Source organism: Ascaphus truei, chromosome 1, assembly GCF_040206685.1.
Source record: "Ascaphus truei isolate aAscTru1 chromosome 1, aAscTru1.hap1, whole genome shotgun sequence".
Taxonomy (NCBI): Eukaryota; Metazoa; Chordata; class Amphibia; order Anura; family Ascaphidae; genus Ascaphus; species Ascaphus truei.
This window is the reverse complement of record NC_134483.1, coordinates 13715947-13732141: the sequence shown is the minus strand read 5'-3', so window position 1 is coordinate 13732141 and position 16195 is coordinate 13715947. Positions and strand designations below refer to the sequence as shown.

The 16195-nt window shown below is 54.4% G+C and overlaps 1 protein-coding gene across 7 annotated transcripts in view; it reads right to left on the bottom strand.

The window, feature by feature from the left end:
- LOC142477723 (uncharacterized) overlaps positions 1–16195 on the bottom strand; it is a 43760-nt gene that overhangs the window by 2967 nt on the left and 24598 nt on the right. For 2 of the 7 annotated variants that reach the window (XR_012793012.1, XM_075582375.1), the window contains one exon: positions 13355–13453. The exons of 4 other annotated variants lie outside the window; for them this stretch is intronic. The gene's annotated coding sequence lies outside the window, so the exon portion shown is untranslated. Of the gene's footprint in view, positions 1–13281; positions 13454–16195 lie in introns of all 7 variants that reach the window. One more of the 7 variants, XM_075582396.1, reaches the window with a different exon arrangement.

Below are 16195 nucleotides of genomic sequence, written 5' to 3'. Positions count from 1 at the left end.
TATTTTTAATAGATCTTGAAAATAGGAAGACTGTTAGTATAGGAAAAGAAAAGTGAGGGTGAGTGAGCAATTAAGCAAAGTTGTCAGTACTGTATGTACTGTCACCACACACACACACACACTGAGACATAGACACACACACACACAGACACACACAGACACACAGACACACACACAGGCAGGACACTGAGACACACATATACAGACAGGACACAGATAGACAGACACACACTGAGACACACACAGGCAGGACACTGAGACACACACACAGGCAGGACACTGAGACACACACGCACAGGCAGGACACTGAGACACACACACAGGCAGGACACTGAGACACACAGACACACAGGCAGGACACTGAGACACACACACAGGCAGGACACTGAGACACACACACACACACACACACACACAGGCAGGACACAGACACACACACACAGGCAGGACATTGAGACACACACAGGCAGGACACTGAGACACACACACACAGGCAGGACAATGAGACACACACACACAGGCAGGACAATGAGAAACACACAGGCAGGACAATGAGACACACACACACAGGCAGGACACTGAGACACACACACACACACACAGGCAGGACAATGAGACACACACAGAGGCAGGACACTGAGACAGACAAACAGACCCACAGTCAGGACACAGACACACACACATACACACAGACAGGACAATGAGACACACACACACAGGCAGGACATTGAGACACACACAGGCAGGACAGTGAGACACACATACACAGGCAGGAGATTGAGACACACATGGGCAGGACAGTGAGACACACACACACAGGCAGGAGATTGAGACACACACACACACACAGGCAGGACATTGAGACACACACAGGCAGGACATTGAGACACACACACATACACACACACACACACACACACACACACACACACACACACACACACACACACACACAGAGGCAGGACACTGAGACACACACACACACAGGCAGGACACTGAGACACACACACACACACAGGCAGGACAATGAGACACACACACAGGCAGGACAATGAGACACACACAGAGGCAGGACACTGAGACAGACACACAGACCCACAGTCAGGACACAGACACACACACACACACAGACAGGACAATGAGACACACACACAGGCAGGACATTGAGACACACACAGGCAGGACACTGAGACACACACACACAGGCAGGACACAGACACACAGACACACAGACACACAGACACACAGACACACAGACACACAGACACACAGACACACAGACACACAGACACACAGACACACAGACACACAGACACACAGACACACAGACACACACAGCCTCACCTGTGCTGCATGCTTTTCCTCAGCTCTTTGGCCCCACCCCCCAGGCTCCCGTCACCTCCTGATTGGCTGAATTACACAGCAGCAACAGCCCAGCCCCCTAGCAGCAGCAGCAGGCCTGCTCTATCCCATGTCCAGTATTACTGTATCTCTCATATTTTGCCGGACAGGGGAACCAAATACCGGCCTGTCCGGTTCCATACCGGGCACCTGGCAACCCTAGTAACCAAATACCGGCCTGTCCGGTTCCATACCGGGCACCTGGCAACCCTAGTAACCAAATACCGGCCTGTCCGGTTCCATACCGGGCACCTGGCAACCCTAGTAACCAAATACCGGCCTGTCCGGTTCCATACCGGACACCTGGCAACCCTAGTAACCAAATACCGGCCTGTCCGGTTCCATACCGGGCACCTGGCAACCCTAGTAACCAAATACCGGCCTGTCCGGTTCCATACCGGGCACCTGGCAACCCTAGTAACCAAATACCGGCCTGTCCGGTTCCATACCGGGCACCTGGCAACCCTAGTAACCAAATACCGGCCTGTCCGGTTCCGTACCGGGCACCTGGCAACCCTACTAACCAAATACCGGCCTGTCCGGTTCCGTACCGGGCACCTGGCAACCCTAGTAACCAAATACCGGCCTGTCCGGTTCCGTACCGGGCACCTGGCAACCCTAGTAACCAAATACCGGCCTGTCCGGTTCCATACCGGGCACCTGGCAACCCTAGTAACCAAATACCGGCCTGTCCGGTTCCATACCGGGCACCTGGCAACCCTAGTAACCAAATACCGGCCTGTCCGGTTCCATACCGGGCACCTGGCAACCCTAGTAACCAAATACCGGCCTATCCGGTTCCATACCGGACACCTGGCAACCCTAGTAACCAAATACCGGCCTGTCCGGTTCCATACCGGGCACCTGGCAACCCTAGTAACCAAATACCGGCCTGTCTGGTTCCATACCGGGCACCTGGCAACCCTAGTAACCAAATACCGGCCTGTCCGGTTCCATACCGGGCACCTGGCAACCCTAGTAACCAAATACCGGCCTGTCCGGTTCCATACCGGGCACCTAGCAACCCTAGTAACCAAATACCGGCCTGTCCGGTTCCATACCGGGCACCTGGCAACCCTAGTAACCAAATACCGGCCTGCCCGGTTCCATACCGGGCACCTGGCAACCCTAGTAACCAAATACCGGCCTGTCCGGTTCCATACCGGACACCTGGCAACCCTAGTAACCAAATACCGGCCTGTCCGGTTCCATACCGGGCACCTGGCAACCCTAGTAACCAAATACCGGCCTGTCCGGTTCCGTACCGGGCACCTGGCAACCCTAGTAACCAAATACCGGCCTGTCCGGTTCCGTACCGGGCACCTGGCAACCCTAGTAACCGAATACCGGCCTGTCCGGTTCCATACCGGGCACCTGGCAACCCTAGTAACCGAATACCGGCCTGTCCGGTTCCATACCGGGCACCTGGCAACCCTAGGAACCGAATACCGGCCTGTCCGGTTCCATACCGGACACCTGGCAACCCTAGGAACCAAATACCGGCCTGTCCGGTTCCATACCGGGCACCTGGCAACCCTAGTAACCAAATACCGGCCTGTCCGGTTCCATACCGGGCACCTGGCAACCCTAGGAACCGAATACCGGCCTGTCCGGTTCCATACCGGACACCTGGCAACCCTAGTAACCAAATACCGGCCTGTCCGGTTCACCGGACACTGAGACAGACACACAGACACACAGGCAGGACACTGAGACACACACACAGACAGGACAATGAGACACACACACACAGGCAGGACACAGACACACACACACAGACAGGACAATGAGACACACACACACACAGGCAGGACACTGAGACACACACACACACACAGGCAGGACAATGAGACACACACAGAGGCAGGACACTGAGACAGACACACAGACCCACAGTCAGGACACAGACACACACACATACACACAGACAGGACAATGAGACACACACACACAGGCAGGACATTGAGACACACACAGGCAGGACAGTGAGACACACACACACAGGCAGGAGATTGAGACACACATGGGCAGGACAGTGAGACACACACACACAGGCAGGAGATTGAGACACACACACACACACAGGCAGGACATTGAGACACACACAGGCAGGACATTGAGACACACACACATACACACACACACACACACACACACACACACAGAGGCAGGACACTGAGACACACACACACACAGGCAGGACACTGAGACACACACACACACACACAGGCAGGACAATGAGACACACACACAGGCAGGACAATGAGACACACACAGAGGCAGGACACTGAGACAGACACACAGACCCACAGTCAGGACACAGACACACACACACACACACAGACAGGACAATGAGACACACACACAGGCAGGACATTGAGACACACACAGGCAGGACACTGAGACACACACACACAGGCAGGACACTGAGACACACAGACACACAGACACACAGACACACAGACACACAGACACACAGACACACAGACACACAGACACACACAGCCTCACCTGTGCTGCATGCTTTTCCTCAGCTCTTTGGCCCCACCCCCCAGGCTCCCGTCACCTCCTGATTGGCTGAATTACACAGCAGCAACAGCCCAGCCCCCTAGCAGCAGCAGCAGGCCTGCTCTATCCCATGTCCAGTATTACTGTATCTCTCATATTTTGCCGGACAGGGGAACCGAATACCGGCCTGTCCGGTTCCATACCGGGCACCTGGCAACCCTAGTAACCAAATACCGGCCTGTCCGGTTCCATACCGGGCACCTGGCAACCCTAGTAACCAAATACCGGCCTGTCCGGTTCCATACCGGGCACCTGGCAACCCTAGTAACCGAATACCGGCCTGCCCGGTTCCATACCGGGCACCTGGCAACCCTAGTAACCGAATACCGGCCTGTCCGGTTCCATACCGGGCACCTGGCAACCCTAGTAACCAAATACCGGCCTGTCCGGTTCCATACCGGTCACTTGGCAACCCTAGTAACCAAATACCGGCCTGTCCGGTTCCATACCGGGCACCTGGCAACCCTAGTAACCAAATACCGGCCTGTCCGGTTCCATACCGGACACCTGGCAACCCTAGTAACCGAATACCGGCCTGTCCGGTTCCATACCGGGCACCTGGCAACCCTAGTAACCGAATACCGGCCTGTCCGGTTCCATACCGGGCACCTGGCAACCCTAGTAACCAAATACCGGCCTGTCCGGTTCCATACCGGACACCTGGCAACCCTAGTAACCGAATACCGGCCTGTCCGGTTCCATACCGGGCACCTGGCAACCCTAGTAACCGAATACCGGCCTGTCCGGTTCCATACCGGGCACCTGGCAACCCTAGTAACCGAATACCGGCCTGTCCGGTTCCATACCGGACACCTGGCAACCCTAGTAACCAAATACCGGCCTGTCCGGTTCCATACCGGGCACCTGGCAACCCTAGTAACCAAATACCGGCCTGTCCGGTTCCATACCGGGCACCTGGCAACCCTAGTAACCAAATACCGGCCTGTCCGGTTCCATACCGGGCACCTGGCAACCCTAGTAACCAAATACCGGCCTGTCCGGTTCCATACCGGGCACCTGGCAACCCTAGTAACCGAATACCGGCCTGCCCGGATCCATACCGGGCACCTGGCAACCCTAGTAACCGAATACCGGCCTGTCCGGTTCCATACCGGACACCTGGCAACCCTAGTAACCAAATACCGGCCTGTCCGGTTCCATACCGGGCACCTGGCAACCCTAGTAACCAAATACCGGCCTGTCCGGTTCCATACCGGGCACCTGGCAACCCTAGTAACCAAATACCGGCCTGTCCGGTTCCATACCGGGCACCTGGCAACCCAAGTAACCAAATACCGGCCTGTCCGGTTCCATACCGGACACCTGGCAACCCTAGTAACCAAATACCGGCCTGTCCGGTTCCATACCGGGCACCTGGCAACCCTAGTAACCAAATACCGGCCTGTCCGGTTCCATACCGGGCACCTGGCAACCCTAGTAACCAAATACCGGCCTGCCCGGTTCCATACCGGGCACCTGGCAACCCTAGTAACCGAATACCGGCCTGTCCGGTTCCATACCGGACACCTGGCAACCCTAGTAACCAAATACCGGGCTGTCCGGTTCCATACCGGGCACCTGGCAACCCTAGTAACCAAATACCGGGCTGTCCGGTTCCATACCGGGCACCTGGCAACCCTAGTAACCAAATACCGGCCTGTCCGGTTCCATACCGGGCACCTGGCAACCCTAGTAACCAAATACCGGCCTGTCCGGTTCCATACCGGGCACCTGGCAACCCTAGTAACCAAATACCGGCCTGCCCGGTTCCATACCGGGCACCTGGCAACCCTAGTAACCGAATACCGGCCTGTCCGGTTCCATACCGGACACCTGGCAACCCTAGTAACCAAATACCGGCCTGTCCGGTTCCATACCGGGCACCTGGCAACCCTAGTAACCAAATACCGGCCTGTCCGGTTCCATACCGGGCACCTGGCAACCCTAGTAACCAAATACCGGCCTGTCCGGTTCCATACCGGGCACCTGGCAACCCTAGTAACCAAATACCGGCCTGTCCGGTTCCATACCGGGCACCTGGCAACCCTAGTAACCAAATACCGGCCTGTCCGGTTCCATACCGGGCACCTGGCAACCCTAGTAACCAAATACCGGCCTGCCCGGTTCCATACCGGGCACCTGTCAACCCTAGTAACCGAATACCGGCCTGTCCGGTTCCATACCGGACACCTGGCAACCCTAGTAACCAAATACCGGCCTGTCCGGTTCCATACCGGGCACCTGGCAACCCTAGTAACCAAATACCGGCCTGTCCGGTTCCATACCGGGCACCTGGCAACCCTAGTAACCAAATACCGGCCTGTCCGGTTCCATACCGGGCACCTGGCAACCCTAGTAACCAAATACCGGCCTGTCCGGTTCCATACCGGGCACCTGGCAACCCTAGTAACCAAATACCGGCCTGCCCGGTTCCATACCGGGCACCTGGCAACCCTAGTAACCGAATACCGGCCTGTCCGGTTCCATACCGGACACCTGGCAACCCTAGTAACCAAATACCGGCCTGTCCGGTTCCATACCGGGCACCTGGCAACCCTAGTAACCAAATACCGGCCTGTCCGGTTCCATACCGGGCACCTGGCAACCCTAGTAACCAAATACCGGCCTGTCCGGTTCCATACCGGGCACCTGGCAACCCTAGTAACCAAATACCGGCCTGTCCGGTTCCATACCGGGCACCTGGCAACCCTAGTAACCAAATACCGGCCTGTCCGGTTCCGTACCGGACACCTGGCAACCCTAGTAACCAAATACCGGCCTGTCCGGTTCCGTACCGGGCACCTGGCAACCCTAGTAACCAAATACCGGCCTGTCCGGTTCCATACCGGGCACCTGGCAACCCTAGTAACCAAATACCGGCCTGTCCGGTTCCATACCGGGCACCTGGCAACCCTAGTAACCAAATACCGGCCTGTCCGGTTCCGTACCGGGCACCTGGCAACCCTAGTAACCAAATACCGGCCTGTCCGGTTCCGTACCGGGCACCTGGCAACCCTAGTAACCAAATACCGGCCTGTCCGGTTCCATACCGGGCACCTTGCAACCCTAGTAACCAAATACCGGCCTGTCCGGTTCCATACCGGGCACCTGGCAACCCTAGTAACCAAATACCGGCCTGTCCGGTTCCATACCGGGCACCTGGCAACCCTAGTAACCAAATACCGGCCTGTCCGGTTCCGTACCGGGCACCTGGCAACCCTAGTAACCAAATACCGGCCTGTCCGGTTCCGTACCGGGCACCTGGCAACCCTACTAACCAAATACCGGCCTGTCCGGTTCCGTACCGGGCACCTGGCAACCCTAGTAACCGAATACCGGCCTGTCCGGTTCCATACCGGGCACCTGGCAACCCTAGTAACCGAATACCGGCCTGTCCGGTTCCATACCGGACACCTGGCAACCCTAGTAACCAAATACCGGCCTGTCCGGTTCCATACCGGGCACCTGGCAACCCTAGTAACCAAATACCGGCCTGTCCGGTTCCATACCGGGCACCTGGCAACCCTAGTAACCAAATACCGGCCTGTCCGGTTCCATACCGGGCACCTGGCAACCCTAGTAACCAAATACCGGCCTGTCCGGTTCCATACCGGGCACCTGGCAACCCTAGTAACCGAATACCGGCCTGCCCGGATCCATACCGGGCACCTGGCAACCCTAGTAACCGAATACCGGCCTGTCCGGTTCCATACCGGACACCTGGCAACCCTAGTAACCAAATACCGGCCTGTCCGGTTCCATACCGGGCACCTGGCAACCCTAGTAACCAAATACCGGCCTGTCCGGTTCCATACCGGGCACCTGGCAACCCTAGTAACCAAATACCGGCCTGTCCGGTTCCATACCGGGCACCTGGCAACCCAAGTAACCAAATACCGGCCTGTCCGGTTCCATACCGGACACCTGGCAACCCTAGTAACCAAATACCGGCCTGTCCGGTTCCATACCGGGCACCTGGCAACCCTAGTAACCAAATACCGGCCTGTCCGGTTCCATACCGGGCACCTGGCAACCCTAGTAACCAAATACCGGCCTGCCCGGTTCCATACCGGGCACCTGGCAACCCTAGTAACCGAATACCGGCCTGTCCGGTTCCATACCGGACACCTGGCAACCCTAGTAACCAAATACCGGGCTGTCCGGTTCCATACCGGGCACCTGGCAACCCTAGTAACCAAATACCGGGCTGTCCGGTTCCATACCGGGCACCTGGCAACCCTAGTAACCAAATACCGGCCTGTCCGGTTCCATACCGGGCACCTGGCAACCCTAGTAACCAAATACCGGCCTGTCCGGTTCCATACCGGGCACCTGGCAACCCTAGTAACCAAATACCGGCCTGCCCGGTTCCATACCGGGCACCTGGCAACCCTAGTAACCGAATACCGGCCTGTCCGGTTCCATACCGGACACCTGGCAACCCTAGTAACCAAATACCGGCCTGTCCGGTTCCATACCGGGCACCTGGCAACCCTAGTAACCAAATACCGGCCTGTCCGGTTCCGTACCGGGCACCTGGCAACCCTAGTAACCAAATACCGGCCTGTCCGGTTCCATACCGGGCACCTTGCAACCCTAGTAACCAAATACCGGCCTGTCCGGTTCCATACCGGGCACCTGGCAACCCTAGTAACCAAATACCGGCCTGTCCGGTTCCATACCGGGCACCTGGCAACCCTAGTAACCAAATACCGGCCTGTCCGGTTCCGTACCGGGCACCTGGCAACCCTAGTAACCAAATACCGGCCTGTCCGGTTCCGTACCGGGCACCTGGCAACCCTACTAACCAAATACCGGCCTGTCCGGTTCCGTACCGGGCACCTGGCAACCCTAGTAACCGAATACCGGCCTGTCCGGTTCCATACCGGGCACCTGGCAACCCTAGTAACCGAATACCGGCCTGTCCGGTTCCATACCGGACACCTGGCAACCCTAGTAACCAAATACCGGCCTGTCCGGTTCCATACCGGGCACCTGGCAACCCTAGTAACCAAATACCGGCCTGTCCGGTTCCATACCGGGCACCTGGCAACCCTAGTAACCAAATACCGGCCTGTCCGGTTCCATACCGGGCACCTGGCAACCCTAGTAACCAAATACCGGCCTGTCCGGTTCCATACCGGGCACCTGGCAACCCTAGTAACCGAATACCGGCCTGCCCGGATCCATACCGGGCACCTGGCAACCCTAGTAACCGAATACCGGCCTGTCCGGTTCCATACCGGACACCTGGCAACCCTAGTAACCAAATACCGGCCTGTCCGGTTCCATACCGGGCACCTGGCAACCCTAGTAACCAAATACCGGCCTGTCCGGTTCCATACCGGGCACCTGGCAACCCTAGTAACCAAATACCGGCCTGTCCGGTTCCATACCGGGCACCTGGCAACCCAAGTAACCAAATACCGGCCTGTCCGGTTCCATACCGGACACCTGGCAACCCTAGTAACCAAATACCGGCCTGTCCGGTTCCATACCGGGCACCTGGCAACCCTAGTAACCAAATACCGGCCTGTCCGGTTCCATACCGGGCACCTGGCAACCCTAGTAACCAAATACCGGCCTGCCCGGTTCCATACCGGGCACCTGGCAACCCTAGTAACCGAATACCGGCCTGTCCGGTTCCATACCGGACACCTGGCAACCCTAGTAACCAAATACCGGGCTGTCCGGTTCCATACCGGGCACCTGGCAACCCTAGTAACCAAATACCGGGCTGTCCGGTTCCATACCGGGCACCTGGCAACCCTAGTAACCAAATACCGGCCTGTCCGGTTCCATACCGGGCACCTGGCAACCCTAGTAACCAAATACCGGCCTGTCCGGTTCCATACCGGGCACCTGGCAACCCTAGTAACCAAATACCGGCCTGCCCGGTTCCATACCGGGCACCTGGCAACCCTAGTAACCGAATACCGGCCTGTCCGGTTCCATACCGGACACCTGGCAACCCTAGTAACCAAATACCGGCCTGTCCGGTTCCATACCGGGCACCTGGCAACCCTAGTAACCAAATACCGGCCTGTCCGGTTCCATACCGGGCACCTGGCAACCCTAGTAACCAAATACCGGCCTGTCCGGTTCCATACCGGGCACCTGGCAACCCTAGTAACCAAATACCGGCCTGTCCGGTTCCATACCGGGCACCTGGCAACCCTAGTAACCAAATACCGGCCTGTCCGGTTCCATACCGGGCACCTGGCAACCCTAGTAACCAAATACCGGCCTGCCCGGTTCCATACCGGGCACCTGTCAACCCTAGTAACCGAATACCGGCCTGTCCGGTTCCATACCGGACACCTGGCAACCCTAGTAACCAAATACCGGCCTGTCCGGTTCCATACCGGGCACCTGGCAACCCTAGTAACCAAATACCGGCCTGTCCGGTTCCATACCGGGCACCTGGCAACCCTAGTAACCAAATACCGGCCTGTCCGGTTCCATACCGGGCACCTGGCAACCCTAGTAACCAAATACCGGCCTGTCCGGTTCCATACCGGGCACCTGGCAACCCTAGTAACCAAATACCGGCCTGCCCGGTTCCATACCGGGCACCTGGCAACCCTAGTAACCGAATACCGGCCTGTCCGGTTCCATACCGGACACCTGGCAACCCTAGTAACCAAATACCGGCCTGTCCGGTTCCATACCGGGCACCTGGCAACCCTAGTAACCAAATACCGGCCTGTCCGGTTCCATACCGGGCACCTGGCAACCCTAGTAACCAAATACCGGCCTGTCCGGTTCCATACCGGGCACCTGGCAACCCTAGTAACCAAATACCGGCCTGTCCGGTTCCATACCGGGCACCTGGCAACCCTAGTAACCAAATACCGGCCTGTCCGGTTCCATACCGGGCACCTGGCAACCCTAGTAACCAAATACCGGCCTGTCCGGTTCCGTACCGGACACCTGGCAACCCTAGTAACCAAATACCGGCCTGTCCGGTTCCGTACCGGGCACCTGGCAACCCTAGTAACCAAATACCGGCCTGTCCGGTTCCATACCGGGCACCTGGCAACCCTAGTAACCAAATACCGGCCTGTCCGGTTCCATACCGGGCACCTGGCAACCCTAGTAACCAAATACCGGCCTGTCCGGTTCCGTACCGGGCACCTGGCAACCCTAGTAACCAAATACCGGCCTGTCCGGTTCCGTACCGGGCACCTGGCAACCCTAGTAACCAAATACCGGCCTGTCCGGTTCCATACCGGGCACCTTGCAACCCTAGTAACCAAATACCGGCCTGTCCGGTTCCATACCGGGCACCTGGCAACCCTAGTAACCAAATACCGGCCTGTCCGGTTCCGTACCGGGCACCTGGCAACCCTAGTAACCAAATACCGGCCTGTCCGGTTCCGTACCGGGCACCTGGCAACCCTAGTAACCAAATACCGGCCTGTCCGGTTCCGTACCGGGCACCTGGCAACCCTACTAACCAAATACCGGCCTGTCCGGTTCCGTACCGGGCACCTGGCAACCCTAGTAACCAAATACCGGCCTGTCCGGTTCCGTACCGGGCACCTGGCAACCCTAGTAACCAAATACCGGCCTGTCCGGTTCCGTACCGGGCACCTGGCAACCCTAGTAACCAAATACCGGCCTGTCCGGTTCCGTACCGGGCACCTGGCAACCCTAGTAACCAAATACCGGCCTGTCCGGTTCCGTACCGGGCACCTGGCAACCCTAGTAACCAAATACCGGCCTGTCCGGTTCCGTACCGGGCACCTGGCAACCCTAGTAACCAAATACCGGCCTGTCCGGTTCCGTACCGGGCACCTGGCAACCCTACCCACAAACAGTATATAGGAGAGTCCAAACTGAGTCCCAGGGAGAGTGTGTGGGGAAATAAGGCAGAAATAAAGAGACAGCATGTGTTCCCTTTCCCGTGCCGCGCAGCGCGGAAAGTCTGGTTTTCGCCCCCAGGCCCAGGAAGTGCGTCTTTTTGTCTGTATTTTGTGTTGCACCGTGTGTATGCGGATTTAAACCCGAATAAACTACCATTCATTTCTCTACCCTGTTTTGCTCAATGAATGATCCTGGTAACAAGGTGTAAATAGCCCGGTCTCCCGCGGCACTTACCGCTCTAGTTGCCGCTATTTCTGATCCGACTAGGGAAATCAAAATGGCCACTAAATCCCATGGGACTTGTGGGCCAATATGAAGGCGCCACGTCTCCAGGAGGAATGACGTTGTGGCTTTCTATTGGATGACCGTGGGCGCCATCTTTGAAAACCCAGAGAGGAACAGCGGCAACTAAACCGGTAACCGCAGGGTCTCCAAGGTAAAATGTGCGCGACATCACAATATGTGGGTTGCTTTCAGGCACTGAAGGGGTTTATGTTTGTTCTGTTATGCTATACCCACTACAAAGGTTTACACTGCTTTTTACCCTTTATTATATTCCTATCACATCCTGTCTCGGCTCACAGTATTCATGGATCTTGTTGCCGGTATAAACCAGAAAGCCTGGTGCCAAAAAGGGATGTTTGTATGTTCTGCATCCCAGCAGCCGGGCAGAGCCTCACACGGCCGTAACCTTACAGGCTCTCAGGCAGTGCGTGACCCAGTTCTGAGCAGGTAGATAGATACCTGTTTAATCCAGTAATGTGCAGATTCATCTAGAGTTCTCATATCGTAACCAAACACGGCACACAGGCACACAGGCACACAGGCACACAGGCACACAGGCACACAGGCACACAGGCACACAGGCACACAGGCACACAGGCACACAGGCACACAGGCACACAGGCACACTCGGCCTCACACACTCCGGATCTGCCTCTTAAAGATGCAGTTCAGGCTCCCGTTTTTTTTTTAAACTTCAATAGTTTCATGTGGGCAATCTTTACTTACCTAAAAACCTGCATAGCTGCCGGTCAATTCATTCTCTGTCTATTGATCGGCAAAGTTTGGCGACATCTTTAAATATGGGGAATGTAAATGGTTGCTATAGGAACAAGCATGCTTGTTAAAATAGAATACAAGAAAATTGGTCTTTCAAAGTTGTTGTTTTTTTTTTAAACACAAAAATGCTAAAATTATTTCTTCTTACTACAGAACTGATTTATTTAAAAAAAAAAACACACACATGCAGGATATTGCCTGAACTGCAGCTTTAAGGGCCTAATCTGGGCAGGGGTGTTTGTATTCTATTACCTGAATCAGGGGGTCCCTCTGAGACAATGTGTGGTGTGGTGGTATGGTGCCTCCCCCTCAACCCCCCCCCCCCCCCCACATTATTTATTTATGAAATGCGTTACCAGGAAGTAATACAGTGAGAGTTACCTCTCGTTGTCACGTCTGTCCTGGGCACAGAGTTAAGATGACAAATAATACATGGTTAGAAATACATAGTCACCAGGGTAAGCCTCACTCTAGCGGCCAATAGAAAGCTACAATGTCATCAGATGTCACCACGTTCTGTAGGTGACCCTGCAGTCACGGTTTCTTGTCCCGGCTGCAAAAAAAAAATCGAGTGAAATTGGGTGCAAAAGAATTGCACTATCCAGAGTTATCCAAGAAAAAATGGGCAAGGGCTGGCTGCCAGCACAGGCTACTGGGCCCGGTACTGAGTGGCTCACGCAATAAGGAAGGATACCAAGAGTCAAATAGAGGTGTGCTCAACTCCAGGCCTCCACCCCCCAAACAAGTCAGGTTTTCAGGATATCCTTGCTTCAGCACAGGTGGCTCAATAAGCCCCAGCTTCAGCACAGGTGGCTCAATCAGTCCCTGCTTCAGCACAGGTGGCTCAATCAAAGATAAGCCACCTGTGCTGAAGCTGGGATATCCTGAAAACCTGACCTGTTGGGGGGGTTGGCTTGACGACTGGAGTTGAACACCCCTGGTCTAATAGGCACCATGTCTGCAATAACAGAAGGATGTTACATGGCTAATGGACTCTAGGTATAAATGTTGAGTGTCGCAGCTTCCTGTCTCCTATTGAACACGTATAGTCTTTTGTTCCTTATAGCTACATACTGACCCACCCACCCTTCTCAGCTTGGCGACCCAAGCTTGGTGCTACAGGCCGCGTTAAGTAGGGGAGAACCATTCCGGATTTGGAAACGATAGGGTGACATCGGGAACCCACACATTGCAAGCGATTCCAGAAGTGCTAACTCTGCCTCTGATTAACGATAATAATAATAATAATAATAATAATAATAATTTGTGGTATTGCGGCTGGAAGAGTTTGGAAAATGATCCCTTTGATGAGTTCCTTCGCCGTTCATGGAGAGGATCTGAACTCCAAACGATGTCGGCAACGGGACGTTTCCTAAATACGGTGCTGTTTTCTCCTGGGAGATTCCGATCAAAAGCGCTCGTTACAATAGTGATAAGTCCGGAGCAGACGTGAGACGTGTGGATGCACACGTGTGTGTGTGTGTTCCTGTGCTAAATTCTCCCTACAGCACGTGTAATAAGTCTGGTCAATTAAACCTGTATATTGTACAGCTTAGATTTGTCTTTGGTCTTTTCTTAACCTGCAGGAGTGTACTTGCCTGTGCAAATCATTTATTTATTTTATATAATTTCACTGCATGATCCCCTTGTGCGTCAGAAAAGCATTTGTCTGCTAGTCAGGGACCGCCATTATGTTGAGTGAGTTTATTGTGTCACTGTATCTAATAATAATAATAATATAATAATAATACTAACCCATTGATTAAAAATAAATACCTTTAGGTGTCAGACTTTGTTTAAAAAAGTAAATAAATAAGAGAATAAATCGCGCTCCGATTTAACCCCTTAATCAGCAAAGTGTCCAGCGAGTTATGGGTTTACCCTGACTACCTAGCCACTTGGGGGTCTACGGGGTTAATATATGAGGCATTGTTAATATAATAGATCTGTAGGTTGGCTGGTCTCATCTTGCCTGTGTAAATAATAATCATTGCAATAGTACAAAGGCAAAACAGGGCCAACGCCAGCCTGGGATGGGGCAGTAGCCGTTATCAGCAGTTATCCGAGGGAGGAGGAGCGGCTCAGTGAGTAAAGACACTGAGTGTGAGTGTGAATCAGGGGAGCCTGGCTCAATTCCCAGTGTCAGCTCCCTGGGCGAGTCACTTTATCTCCCTGTGCCTCAGACACCAAAATCATAGATTGTAAGCTCCCCTGGGCAGGGGACTGTGTGTGTTGTGACGCGCTTTGAGTCCCATTGGGAGAAAAGCTCTATATGAGATATAGTTATTATTATTATTAATAATAATAAAGAAACAAGATGGATCAAACCGCTCACCATTGATGCAATCCTAGTAGAAGAACAGATAAGGTGTGTATAGATAGGATTGAAACATAGGTGCATAGGAAGAGAATATAATATTATTAATATTAATAATACATTGCATGTGAAAAAGTAATTGGCCATTAATTCCTCATTTGCAAGCACAGCCGTTAAAAATAATGCTGCTATATCGCTGCTGTAAAATGACCCTTAATGCTTCAGTGAACAGAACGATAAATAAAATTGGCAATATATACAAATAACACAATGTTTTGTATTTATCGACCATTGAAAGCCCTGAGCCGACTACGCGCTGCAGGAGAGCCTGTGACACATACAGTGGCTGTGTCACCTGGACAGTAATGCGCTGGGTATAAACCCGTCGCCGCCTCCTCTGTAGGTTTATAGGGACGGACTTGACGTGGTTGGCAGTTCATCTGCTCCTGTTGCTAACTAGAAGCTCACTGACCCGCTTCCACACATCACGGTCTGTCCTTTCCCAAGGAAAGTGACAGTCCCCGGATAGTAACATCTGCTGAGAACACCGTACCGAGGCCCCCCCCCCCCCCCCACCCAGCTTTGTCAGCAGAGATTGTTGCCCTAATTAAGTGCTCCACCTGACTGCAGCAAGAGCAGCGGAGTCAGGATGTCCCTGCTTCCCATCTGGGGGGAGGGCAGCTCCTGAGAGGTAAATCGCATAAACATTACAGTACTGTACACACAACTGAGGCTGTGAACCCCTGGATGAGAAGGCAGTGCATTTATAGGCAGAAAATATAGCAGAGGAATTAATTAATATATATATATATATATATATATATATATATATATATGTAACGGTATTTCTGGCCCGGCCTGACCCACCCAATCTCACATTGGCCCCTGTGGTCTAACCGGACCCCATTACAGTGTGAATATGCCTGATGGTGCACCTGCTGGCTACAGGACTCCTGAGTCTCCCGCATGATGGTGTGT